This window comes from Nansenia antarctica (assembly GCF_963989245.1).
Source record: "Nansenia antarctica genome assembly, chromosome: 11".
Classification (NCBI taxonomy): Eukaryota; Metazoa; Chordata; class Actinopteri; order Argentiniformes; family Microstomatidae; genus Nansenia; species Nansenia antarctica.
Genome location: NC_137681.1, coordinates 16,442,527 through 16,457,117, shown reverse-complemented (window position 1 = coordinate 16,457,117; position 14,591 = coordinate 16,442,527).

Below are 14,591 nucleotides of genomic sequence, written 5' to 3'. Positions count from 1 at the left end.
AAGGGAGGGTTTGAATGTAGGTCAGTGCCGGGTTGGGTCCGTGATGAGATAGCATTAGCTTGACAAACAGACTGTGTCAGACAGAAAGACAGACAGACAGGCAGGCAGACAGACAGACAGACAGACAGTGTTGTGAGTGTTTAAAGAGACAAAACCCTTCCTGTCTCACTCCCTGTCTCACTTTCCTGCCTCTTGTTGACTAAGGCCCCTTACGCCATTAACTCAATGTCTGGGTGATTCATAGTCTGATGCTAAATTATGAGAAAAGAGATTGTTCTTGTTGGTATTTATACTAATATATTTCGGTTTTGTTTTGTTAGCTCAGAGATTTTGTGACATTGCGTAGGCATTTCTGTTACGTTGTCCGTGAGCAAAGTGCATTACGATTTGACGATCCTTTCTGGATTTAGCCTGAAAGGGAATTCATTGAGCTTGTGTAGGTTTAGCCGATCATGTTAGTTGTGCTGGTATATGACTATTAATGATGTGGGAACTTATGGTACTGTATTATACTTTTTTTTTTTTTAATTTATACCTTTTGCCTACCTACCCCTTTGGTTAGTGATGTCTCTTGTTACCACGGCATATAGTAACAGTATTAGCCTGGTCCCAGATCTGTATGTGCTTTCGCAAACAGCGATGGCTACCATTGTCATGTTTAGCTTATAGAGATCTAGGACCAGGCTAGTACCGTTTCTACTGTACTGTACTGTACATTAAGAAGATGGTATATCTGTCTGCAGACCTCACTCATCTGCAGGTTAGAGTGGTGGGGGGACCAAGAAAGTGTGTTAGTCAGGGGAGGCTGGTGCAGGTAGAAATCGGAGGATGGGTTCATTGTAATGCATATATAAGCTAAATATGACAGTGATAGTCATAGCAGTTAAAGCACATACAGCTCTGTGACCAGGCTAATACTGTACTGTACGCCTGTGGTAACAACCAGTGGAGGCTGGTGGACATAGAAATCGGAGGACAGGCTCATTGTGATGCGTGGAGCAGAATGAGAAAAACACACATGTTTGATATCATTCCTCATTCCATTCCATGCATTAAAATGAGCCCGTCCTCCGATTTCTACCACCAAAAGCCTCCCCTGGTGTCAGTGATGTTGTAAAGTTGACCTGCTATAAAGTACAGTAAAGCGTCACTGCTTGTGTTGTAATGTATAGTTCATAGTTCACTCTCAGGGTGTCAACATGTAATGTACTGTATGTATGTATGTATGTATGTATGTATGTATGTATGTATGTATGTATGATTATTGGAAAGTCATCTTGATAATAAAGAAAGTTCTTTGTTTACCTGTTTCTTATGTAAGTGTGTCTGGTGACGTGGTATCAAGGTTTCCAAACTAATTGTGCTAATGGTTCTCCTTACTCAGAGGATTGGGCCCTCAGGGAGAGGACTCTCTACTGTGCTTGTCAGCCATCTATGATTCTCCTTGATGGTGAACTATGTCATCTCAACTATGATGATTGTTTGTATGTAGGTAGTACAATGCAAAGATAATGATGTGTCATCACTGTATTTTCATGATGCCACAAATGTCCAGTTAGCGTAGCTGAACTTCCATGACTAAAGTAAACACATTTAGATTCACAAGAACAGCTTTTTGCCAAACAGTAACTAACTGCTCTATACTACGATGAGCTATTTTTTTAATGGGGAAAGCGTCTGGCAGTAGCCAAGCTTGTAAAAGTCTAAACCACTCTCCAAACGGGAGGAGGGTCCCAGCTGAAATAACTGGTATAAAATAATAAACTGGCCCTTCTATTAAAACCCTACAAACATTTGGGCTGTAGCTGCAACAGGCACCTTTGGGAGACGGCTCTGAGAAAACAATGTCTTGTTCACATACACTGAAATTGCTTCCATCCTTCCTCATTTCCTTCCTTGAGTATTCACTTATATGACACAACTTGATAAACTCAGGCTGGAACTCATGTTGGATCACTGATAACTCCAAGGAAAGAAGGAGGGGGAAGAAGGATTTTAGGATATTACAGTTTAACAGGCAGATATAACAGGGCCATACTACTACTATAGCCATCTGAGTGAACCGGTGGAGGCTGGTAGAGGTAGAAATTGGAGGATGGGCTAATTGTAATGCTTGGAATGGAATGAGGAATGGCGAGTGTATGACACCATTACAATGAGCCCATCCTCCGATTTCTACGTCACCTCACCTGGAGTAGACTGCTATCTGAACAGCTATCTGACAGCAGACCAGCCTGACCTCTACTCACATGATGTGAGCGATAAGACACAGACAGAGACTCCGAGAGTTATAGTTGAGGCAGCTGTTGAATGATGGATCAGAAGAGCAGGTCCCCCAGTAATCAACCTGACCTTTCTGACAATCACACGGCCAGCTTGGCTTCGTGCCTCCTCTCTCGGCCCCATTTGAAAGGCTAACTGGCCGATTGGAGGTGCGACATTACACTGTGTTCACGTTTGACCGGCAACTGGAGAACAGCCAGTTGTCTCCCTATTAAGAATGACTGGGAGGTTGGCCAGGCCGGGTTGATGGACAGGAGGGGATGGTTTGTGTTGCCACAGCAGAGGAGCTGTGATGAGGGAGGGCTGTTTAAACAGGTGCCCTATTGTGTGTGTGTGTGTGGGTGTGTGTGTGTGTACACGTTCCTTGAGCCATAAACGGTCAGTTATCAGTCATTCAAGTTTGCAGAGAGGCCCAGACATACACTGTGTGGACCTTATACAGAACAATACATGGGTGTTCTCTATCGATGTGGACCCAGTGTACCTGGTAGGACGCAGTGTGGACCCAGTGTACCTCACTTACTGGCACAATTTGGCTAATCTACCACGCTGCACAACCTTTGCCAAACAAATTGGCGATTAATTTTAGAACGCTGATGCTCCCAGTCAGAGAGTGATCAGATCACGTCTGAAGTCTGCTGACCCCTCTCCAAACATTAAACTGTCCAAAATGTGTACCCTGAATAGTGTACTATTATCAGGCGAACAGTATGCCATTTTCGTTTCCATTCCCTGCTACTTTACCAGTTGCCTTTAATAACCTCCCCTTTCAAATGTTCCATATTTTCTTTAACTCATGACCATGGACATTTTGTTCAGCTCTGCTGCATAGTTTTGGCTCAGCATTCAGGCTCCTCCAGCCTATAGCCTGCCCTGGGAAGGGGGAGTGAAAAGTGAGCCCATCCATACATGCCTTGAGGTAATAATAAACTGTTCAGGAACAAAATAAGTGTTTGTAGTTTGTACAGAGTGTTCTTTGAGTGAGACAAATTCCATGCAGTCTGGAGAAAATGTACTGTACTAAAAAAGTACTTGAACTGAACTGTTAATCTGTTAGTCTGGGATTAATGTATGGCTTCATTGTTGTGGTATATTAAACAAGTGTATAAACATATTTGTAATGTATTACTATCGGTCAAACCTTTGTCAGTTCGTTATATGTCAGGCGGTATCATGTAATTGTTTCAGAAGCTGTCAGATCATGCATTTCTTTTCGGAGTCAGCATGAATACATCTCCCATGACAAACCAAACTTTCTCATAAGATAAAGAGTGTAATTGCTTAGATCGGCTCAAGTCCACCTCTCTCATTGTCAACCCATGGTTTGTAACATGGTCAACTAGCGTTGTCTGGACTTCATCAGAGTCATCTTCTTCCTTGTCCACTTCTTTGTCCTCGTCCTCTCCCCTTCCAGCTCTACCCCTACGTCTCACTCTCGACCCCTACGTCTCACTCTCTCCCCTTCCAGCTCTACCCCTACGTCTCACTCTCTCCCCTTCCAGCTCTACCCCTACGTCTCACTCTCTCCCTCAATCTACCTCTTCCTCTCGCTGCGTGCTGTTGCATTCCATTGTTGTTGTAAAAAGGTACTCACCTGCGGGTTTTCTTTTCCGATTTCCGGTGTAGCATTTTGATTGGCAGTGTTTTGAAATGACAAACAAGTGACTTTCTGTCAGATTAGACAGTCTTAAGTAGAGAACCCTGAGCAGCGTGTTGCAAAAACTGTCATGTTGAATTGCAAATTGGGAGCAAAGCTGAAAATGTGTTTAGAGTTCTGGAGACTTGAGCTGAGGTTTTGCTCTCTGAGTGTCAGTTTCAATAATTGTGCTTTATGTCTAATTTTGTGTTTACAATTGTTTGTTTTTTTAAAACTCATTCTTCCAGTTAGTGGATTGTATATGCTTTGTTGTCACGTACCTACCTCTTTGTATCCAGCACTTACTGTATATACTGTAGACATGTTTGGATGTGAGTATGTTTTGCCCTCTTTCTCCAAAGTTCCGCCCCACATTGATTGTTATGTGAGGTCTGGCTACAGGCTTCAGCCTGTGGCTCTTAACTGGCTGTGTCTCTTTGTCTGGCTCTAGCAGCCCAGAGTGATCTGCAGTGGCCTGGTTCTGTCTGTTTCAGCCAATCAGTGTGGCTGTAAGGGAATGCACCCCGCTCACTCCTATTCACAGCTCCCATAACAGTACCGGAGGGAGGGAGTGTCTGAGGCCTCTTCTGAAAGAGAAATGACTACACACAGAGTCGCACGTAGCTCTCAGCTCTACTTACCGTATATAGGTATGTGACCCATTGCCATTGGTCTGTGGAGGTAAAGGTCAGGGTAAGCTGTAACATACTCTATAGAGGTTATGGTCCTTCTCTGTTCCATGTGTGTGTGTGTGTGTGTGTGTGTGCGCGTGCGTGCGTGCGTGCATAATGTCATGAGCACTGGTGCCTCAAGTCTCTTCTCATATGAAATGCTTCAAAATGAAACAAAGTGAAATACCTCAGAGTCTGCCCAGGGCACCAAAAATATCATAGGACAAGTTGTTTACATGCTAGAGCAAATATGTGATGAGGACTGAAATACCCTTAAGGCTGTGAAAGGGCAGTTCAGTACTTGATGCGAGAAGGTCATCCATTTGATAAAAAAAAAAAGTTATGGACCTTGATATGAAAGTAGTGTGATAAATTCACTTCTAAATGACATCTTGGCTAGTGGCATTGACAGGGAGGGGGTGAGAGGCTTACAGACTTACTATAGCAGTGCACATATCGTACTGGTAAGGTATGCACCTCGCATGAGCCACTTCAACATCAAATGAGGTGACATTTTGGATTTACGGGAAGAGGATTATGTAACACACACAACTCTGCATTGCCAAACAATGTTTGAGGCACTTGATGTGCTATTGAAAAGGTTGAGTTATTGCACCACAACATGAGATGTTAGCCAAGGTATTGTACCAGTGGAGGCTGGTGGAGGTAGAAATCAGAGGACAATTATTGATACGACTCCTTATTCCATTCCGTACATTACATTCAGCTCTTTCTATCTCCACCAGTCCCATGTATTGTACTGTATTGGAGCCATGACATGGCTAGCCTCCATTACCATGTTAAAAAACAAACAAATAAATAAAATAAAATAAAGTCCCGCCATAAAAGAGCTTACTGCACTTTTACACTGTACTGTCTATATTTGTAAGGTTACAGTATAGTCAGTTGCCAACTCATATTTCTATCCACCCTGACTCTATGTTTAGAATCAGCACTGGCCACGAGCTGTAGAGTGAGTACTGGCCACATTCCCACGGACAGCCCCGCCAAAGTTGTTGGGTGACAGCATGTCCATGCGCCCAGTGTATCAGACTGGACTGGACCCCCCACTGGACACAAGGGTTGGGTGTTTACAGTCTCTGGCAGGGGTAAGGTGTGCAAGCTTCCCAGGGATCAAGGGAGGGGTCAAGCCTGCTAGATTGGGGTCGATTCAATTTCACTTCAGTTATTCAAAGAAATTATTTGAAATTTCAATTACAAAATGCAGCACTTTCAAGGACAAAATGGACAAAATGGACGATTTAAGAAATCATTGAAATCATTAAAAATAAATGGCCCATTTGTAATTACTGTAAGTTCAATGTACACCCTGAAATGATTAATCTTTTCCAGTCATTGACAGAGGTAAGATGTCCACATTCCCCAACTCAACTCATAATCTCACTTGAGTCAAGTGTGTATCCATCAGGTTCGGGGAATTCATGTCACAATATTGTGTAATGTTATTGTTTGTGGAGGAAGAGGTTATTGCGTTGTGGCTCGAATTCATTTCCTTGGTATGCGCTTTGGGTTCGTGGATGGTTGGGCGTACTGTATACGGGCTTGCACGCACACACACACATTCAAGCTTTGACCTAATAAATCAAATAAATCTAAGAAGCTCAGTGTAATGTCATTCTCACATCTGGTTCATTGGTGGGTGATATAATCAGAAACTGATTGACGTTTTAATCTTCAAACCCAATGGCGAGAGAGAGAGAGAGAGAGAGAGAGAGAGAGAGAGAGAGAGAGAGAGAGAGAGAGAGAGAGAGAGAGAGAGAGAGAGAGAGAGAGAGAGAGAGAGAGAGAGAGAGAGAGAGAGAGAGAGAGAGAGAGAGAGAGAGAGAGAGAGAGAGAGCAGAGTGCAGAAGCCCGGGGCTTATTTATAACAGTTATGTAAACCATTTGGATGGTGACAGCACCATGTCTACTCATGAGTATGTACATTATGAAACCAAACATTTACCATCCCACTCATCCAAAGTTGCTATCGCTGGGTTGGTCATATGTGAGGGCTGCACCTTGTGTCACAGTGAGTAAACACACATGCATGCAAGCACGCGCACACACAACACCGCCCGTTATGACATGTCTCAAGAAAGTTAAACAACAATAGAATGAACACATCAACTTCCTTTGCTTATTGAATTTAACTTCGGCATTCTCAGAAGACCATGACATTCCTTCAAAGAACCACTCTGAACCAAAACATGTTTGTTATATGCCCATGGCTAGATGGGAGTTTGAAAACCATTTCCTGGTTGGACTTGGTTCAAAAATCGTTGTCTCAAAGGACAGGTGCAGCTAGAGAACTAACCAAACAAACCAAATCCACACCCATCATTAATAGGCCATCTGTCACCGACGGTGAATAAAAGCTGATTAGAAGACTGATTAGGAAAATATGCCCCAATAGAATGAGTAATGGTATCAAACATGTGTTATGTGATGTGATACCAATCCCTATTCCCTGCTGTTAGGACCCTTCGGTCTAGGGAACCAGGGCCTAACACATTGCAGCGATGCTGCGGGGTGCGGGTGCGGTACCAAACAAAAATGCTGCAAAGCTGGAACTAAAATGAAAGAAAGAATGAAAGAACAAAAAGAATGCCACAAGGAAACCAAGTGGACGCTGAATGGTGCCAAATAAACTAAGACCTAGCTACCTAACCATACCAGCTCTAAAATACATAGGAAAGCGGTTGGCATCCGTTCCTAACCTAACGTGTATAACAACATGTCTCTACCTGATGTTATGTAGACCCATGGGCATCTTACCTATCCCCTCTGGGCCGGTGTAACAGAGTTGGGAATGTATGTTTAGCTGTGGTGAATGTAGATGAGTTTCGCCGTGCTTTGAGCAGCCCTGGTTGTTGTTGGAGCCCCCCTTTGGAGTTTGGGTGTACTGCAGGTCTGCACGTTCGTTTGTCCTTCTCTTGTTGCCGTACTTGCGGTGGTGCGTCAGAAAATGGCCGCCAGCTTAATGGGTATGTGCGCATGTAAAACGCTCCTCGTGTTTTGTTGTTTGTATGGAGAATCTTGTAATGTAGGGTGAAAATGTTGGTGTAGTACTGTGCTGTTTGTTTTTACATGTATTGTGATGTATTGTGATGATGTGAAACAGAACATTTATTGTATGTTGTTTTGAACGTGCAGATTCACAAGCAGACCAGAGAAGAATTGTGTTCTATATGTCTTCTCTGCAGGTATGTCGCTCCACATGTTGTTTGTAATTGTTATTTGTAATGTTTGAGGGAAGTTTGTGTTCTTTCTGTGAACAAACTGTCCTGATGTGAAATGTACATAGACGGTGGACCGAGGAAAATGGCCGCCAGCTTAATGGATTCACAAGCAGACCAGAGAAGAATTGTGTTCTATATGTCTTCTCTGCAGGTCAAATAAACGAATTAAATGAAAGAAGTTTGGCTGTTTGACCATCGTTACACTGGTGCCGTGACACGTCGATCTCAAGATCAGCTGAACGCCGATCTCCGTGGATGCTGCGTGGATGCCAGGTCTTAGTGTGATAGATCAAGTGTGGTCAGAGTATTATAGTAAATGGTCATTCAGTCTGAGGTCTGTGATTATATCAGTTTAAAAAGTGCTTTGATTGTTTTGGTTTTTATGTCCTGCTGTAACTTTATATTTTTTTTTAAACATTATTATTATTATTATTTTTTTCATTCAGTAATATTACACAACGCAAGTCTGTACCACTATGGCTCAGAGGCCAGGTTTTAATGATGAGATTTTTGCCAGTCCAGTGTTGCCTATGGGGAGGGGTGCATGGGGGGCATGTCAGAGCAGAGCAGACAGTGCTGTCATAGACATTGACAGTGACATCGACATTGACAGTGCTGTCAATAGTAGGGAGGTGGGGTGTTCCCAGTTGTTTACTGACAGTGGTAGAGGCACAGGGTCAGGTCAGGACCCAGGTTGTGCTGCTGTCGGACAGTTTACAGGGGAGGCTCCTCCCACATCCACACCCAGTGTTAATGACACTGAAGCTCTTCATCACCTTTCAGACATGATGGGTCAGCTAGGTGCTCAGATTGGCGAGTCCATTGTAACCAAGTTAATTTCAGCTGGTGTAGTTTACTCAAGTAGTATGAGCAGTGCACACCTCAACTGCACATCGCCTCCAGATCCTGTAACTGATCCTAATGTTGTTAGACAGGAGGTTCCGTGCGTTACTGTGAATGTAACATCAGACAGGGAACCACCAATGTTCCGAGGTGATAGTTCTGATAAGTGTTCAGTCCAGGACTGGATTGACATGTCTAAAGCTTATCTGAGAAAGCAGAAATGTCCAATGCATGAACAGGCTGAGGAGATACTGGCAAGGCTGATGGGTAAGGCAAAGGATGTTGTGAGGGTTGGTTTGCGAAGCGATCAGACACTTGATGTGAAGCAGAACCCTGATCTCATCTATGATATCCTTCTCAAGTACTTCAGTGATGTGTCATCATGCCTCCCGTTGTCAGATTTCTATGCCACTCTACCCAGACCCAATGAGAACCCTGTAGACTACTGGTTGAGGATCAACAAAGCAGCTGATGTAGCTGGTGAGGGCCTTCGCAGACAAGGTAGGAGGATGGAGAACGTGGGTGAAGAGGTAGCACGGATGTTTGTCAGGCATTGCCCGGACTCTGGACTATCCCGTATTCTGGAATGCAAGGCTATTGAGGAGTGGAGCTCACGAGACATACAGTTGAAGATTGATAATTATCAGAGAGAGCTGAGAGCCTCTGGCAGGACCGGTAGTTCTGTGCCATTGAAGAGCCATGCCACCGCCCTCCACACTGTGCAGTCTCATCCAGAGCCTTCGATTCAGTCTGTGTCTGAGCAGTGTTCCACCCAGTACCCCCCTGCTCCTGCCCATAGTCCAGTGTACCACACACAGTGTCCGCCTTCTACCCTCATTCCTTCCCAGGACCATGCTTTAGGCCAGCTTCCGTGCCCCTCCTCCGCGACTGCTGTGGCCCAGAACACTCAGCAATCTGAAGACAGGATTCTTGCTCGCATTATGGAGAGTCTGGAGCAGATGATGGGGAAAGTGCAGCAGCGTGACAGTGCTCCTCGTGGCGGAAGATACCAGGGTGGCGCCCGTGAGAAGGCCTGCCGAGTCTGTGATGACAGTAGACACACTACCATCTCACACTGCATGTCAGAGAGGCTGTGCTTTGTCTGTTTAGCCCCAGGTCACACAAAAGTTGAGTGTCCCACCAGGTCGTCCCGAGCACCTCAGCCTCAGGGAAACTAGGTGGCCTGTATTCAGAGGGAGAAAATATAGGTCGCCAAGTAAACTCCCATTGTGAGGACGAATCTAGTGCTGAGACAGTGTATATAGCTCTCAAAAGCTCAAGTGATAACTCTGAAGATATTGTTTATCAGAATACGCATACAATTAGTGGTAGTGACAGCCTTTTCTACACACCTGTGACAGTTGGTAATACAGTGACTCTAAATGCTATGCTAGACAGTGGGTCTATGGCTTGTACAATGAGTAAGACGGCAGAGGGAAAGCTTAGAGAGGTTGGAGTTGCTACAGAGCATAACCAGTTCAGTTCAAATGTGGTGCTTGTTGGCTGTGGTGGTCGCCGTGTCAAGCCTGAGTCAGCTTTCAACGTGGAAATGGAGGTGTATGGCTGTAGGATTATGGTTCCCACTCTGGTAGTTGAAGGCCAGCATGATGAGTTGATACTAGGCACCAATGTTATTAAATATATCCTCCGGCAGTATAAGCAATGTGATGGCTACTGGAAGGCTGTGTCTACGCCCTGTCCTGCTGGCGATCCAGAATCTGAACAGTTTCTCTCGATGCTCGCTGGTCTGAACCGTTGGCGAGGTGACGTCATACCTGACAAGATAGGCACAGTCAGGTGCAACTCAGCCGTGTGTCTTGAGCCTGGTCGGGAGTACCTGATGTGGGGCAAGCTACCCAAGTCCACTATTGTGTCTCCTGGTAGCGCTGTGATGACAGAGCCCACATCGTGTCGCTCAGCTCCAAGAGGGGTTCTGGTGGCCAGAGTTGTTACTCCTTTGTGGGGAGACGGATGGGTTCCATTGAAGCTGATCAACTCGTCCGACAGGCCCGTCTTGGTAAGACGCAATGCTAAATTGGCCGACGTCTTCTCCTGCATTGCGCTCGAGGACATGGATGAGACCGGACCTGCTGAGGTCCCACTACTCAGTTGCTGTCAAGTAACCCCGTCCAGTGAAAATGCGGCCCGCACTGTTGATGAGGAACTGAAGTACATGGGATTGAGTGGGCTCGACATACACTCCTGTGACGTGTCTGAACAGTGTAGAAGCAAGATGGCTGACCTGGTTGTACGCTACAAGGACATCTTCTCACGCCATCACCTGGATTGTGGAGAGGCAAAGGGCTTCATACATCGCATTCACCTCTCAGATCACAGGCCATTCCGGCTCCCATTCAGACGAGTGCCCCCCAGTCAGTATCAGAAGTTGCGCCAAGTACTGAGTGAGATGGAGGAGAAAGATATAATCAGGAAGTCAACCAGTGAATATGCATCTCCGTTGGTTCTTGTATGGAAAAAGAACGGAGATCTCCGTATCTGTACAGACTTTCGCTGGCTGAACAAGAGGACCCTGAAGGATGCTCACCCTCTCCCTCACCAGGCCGACTGCTTAGCTGCACTTGGAGGTAACTCCTTGTTTAGTACTATGGATCTAACCTCAGGGTTTTATAACATGCCACTACACGAGGATGACAGAAAGTACTCTGCCTTTACAACACCTATGGGCTTGTATGAGTATAATCGCCTCCCGCAGGGCCTCTGTAATAGTCCTGGGAGCTTCATGCGTATGATGACTAGCATTTTCGGAGACCAGAACTATCTGAGCTTACTGGTTTATCTGGATGATTTATTGGTGTACGCCCCTGATGAGAGGACAGCTCTGGAACGCTTGGAGATGGTGTTCAGTAGACTGCGTGGTCATAACCTGAAATTGGCCCCCAAGAAGTGTTTTTTTCTCCGGAAATCCGTCAAATTCCTCGGCCACATAATTAATGACAACGGTGTGTTGACTGATCCCAGCAAAGTTGAGAGCATCGCAAAGATGACAAGTGCTGACCTGATGGAAGCGGACGGTGTAACCCCCTCACAGAAACGAATCAGATCTTTCTTGGGGATGATCAATTATTACCAGCACTTTGTGCCTAGCTTCTCCGCTATTGCAAAGCCTCTCTTCTCTCTGTTGACGGGCCAGAAGAGAAAAGGGAAGGTGAAACAGTCCAAACAAAGGTCACAAAGCAGGAAGTTGAAGGTTACTGACTGGACCCCCGAAACGGAGCAGGCTTTCCAGAAGCTGAAAACGGCGCTGGTTGAGACGGCTGTCCTGGCTCACCCTGATTTCAGCCGTCCCTTCATGCTGTCAACGGACGCGTCCCTTGATGGCATCGGTGCTGTCCTGTCGCAGATCCAAGAGGGTGAAGACCGAGCGAGGCCAATCGCATTCGCCAGCAAGTCCCTCTCTCTGTCTCAGAGAAATTACCCAGCCCATCGGTTGGAATTCCTAGCCTTGAAGTGGAGTGTCTGTGACAAGTTCAGCCATTGGTTGAAGGGGCATGATTTCACTGTTTGGACGGACAATAATCCATTGACTCATATCATGACGAAGCCCAAGCTGGACTGCTGCGAGCAACGATGGGTGGCTAAGTTAGCGAGCTATAACTTCGACATCAAGTACGTGCCAGGCCCACAGAATGTTGTCGCTGATGCCTTGAGTCGTGTGCCTTTCGTCAAGCAGAGAGTCAGTCACAGATTACTTGAAGAGCCCTACAAGAATCTCCTCTCCGAAGTCCAGGATGTGTCGAGTGCTTCTGTACAGGACGCCTTCCGGTCGTCCAATGATAGTGGTGACACTCCACGCCAGGTAGAGAGTTACGCTCAAAGTGTCCCATCACCTCTGCATGTCCACGCTCAGTCTATGGAGATGGATGAAGTGTCTGTTGTTCTACAGTCATATGACGATCTGTGGGAGGTCGGAGCAAGAACGCGTGCTGTAGCAGTCTTGCACCATTTGCCTCAGTTAGTCCCAGGTGGTCAGGACTCACTTCCTGCTTACAGTGAGAAGGAACTCCGGGATGAACAGCTCAGAGACAGAACTCTCTCTCGAGTCTTGTACTATGTGGAGAGACATCGGAGACCCTCCAGGAGAGAGAGAGATAAGGAATCAGTCACAGTCATGAGGTACCTGAAGCACTGGGAGAAACTTGTTGTGAGCAATGGGATACTCTACAGAGTCTCGAGGGATCAAGTCGTGAAGTCGAAACGCCGCCAGTATGTGGTTCCTGAGTCTAAGAAAGTTGAAGTTCTGAGAGGTGTTCATGACCATGCCGGCCATCAAGGTCAGTTCAGGAGTCTTGGCTTGGCCAGACAGAGGTTCTTCTGGCTCAACCTCGACAGAGACGTAAGAGACTACGTCCGTAACTGCCAGCGGTGTATTGTCAGTAAGACTGTTGAACCTGCTGCGAGGGCGCCTTTGCAGAGTATCACATCAACCAGGCCACTTCAGCTGGTTTGCATTGATTTCTGGTCAGCGGAGGACTCAAGGAACAAGTCAGTTGATGTGTTAGTTGTTACTGACCATTTTACAAGAATGGCCCAGGCATTCCCCTGCAAAGATCAGTCAGCCAAACAGGTGGCGAGAGTTCTATGGGACAAGTTCTTCTGCGTCTTTGGGTTCCCAGAACGTATCCACAGCGACCAGGGAGCTAGCTTCGAGAGTCAACTAGTGAGTGAGCTGCTCAGAGTCTCCGGTGTCAGAAAGTCGCACACAACCCCGTATCACCCGATGGGTAACGGTAGTGTGGAACGTTTCAATAGAACTCTCGGTAACATGATCCGAGCGCTTGAACCAGAGGCAAAAATCAACTGGCCGAGGCGTTTGCAAACTCTGACGTTCATGTACAATAGCACAGCGCATGAGTCAACTGGCTATGCACCTTTCTATCTGATGTTTGGGCGTACTCCTCGTCTCCCTGTCGATATACTCTTCCGGACAGTCCTGAATGATCCAGCTGTGGTCAGCTACGACAAGTATGTGATGTCTCTCACGAAGGATCTGAGAGAAGCTATGGTCATAGCCCAGGAACATGTCATAAAAGAACAGCACCGTCACACAGAGCTCTACAACAGACGAGTAAAAGGGCCCACCATTGACGTCGGAGACCGTGTGCTGTTGGCGAACAAGAGAGAGAGAGGAAAGAGAAAGGTGGCTGATCGTTGGGAGTCTACTGTATACACTGTGGTGGATAGGAACTCTGAGACTCACACATATAGGATACAAGACACTGTCACTGGACGAGAGAAGGTAGTCCACCGTAATCTATTGTTGTTGGTGAACTTTCTGCCGGTGTATGATACGAGTGTGATCTCTGACCCAGTTTCATCCCTGTCTGCTGTTCATACATCAAATGAGCCAAGTGACATGTCCGTATCGGAAGTGGAACAGGATTCCTTGCCTGGGGAAGTGAGTAGAGGAACCGCGTTCGAGTCGGAGAGAGTGGATTCCTGTCCTGGGAGTGAGGGAGGGGAGGTTGAAGACATGGAGTATGGGGGAAGAGCTGTTCGGGAGAGGGATGTTCCCTTGACTGTTCCAGAGCCCAAGGATCCCAAGGGAAGAACCCTGGAGTGGGTCACCCAGTTACCATTCCCTGACCACTCACGGACAGAGGCTACTAACACTGTAGTGTCTTCAGTCTCGTTTGCCCCTCAGAGGGTTCCCGAGCAGATGGCTGAGGAGCAAATGGTAGATCAGTCCATTAACTCTGATTCTAGATTTGTGGTTAGCGCTGATGATTGTACTGATGTTTCTGGTAACACAAATCAGACAGATGATGCTAGTGACACACAGCGTACTGACACTTTAGCTTCTGTCACACAGTGTGAACATCCTAGTACAGTCACACAGGTCAAGTCCAAGTTTGGTCGCCTTATCAAACCAGTTGACAGATTGATTTATACTATGTC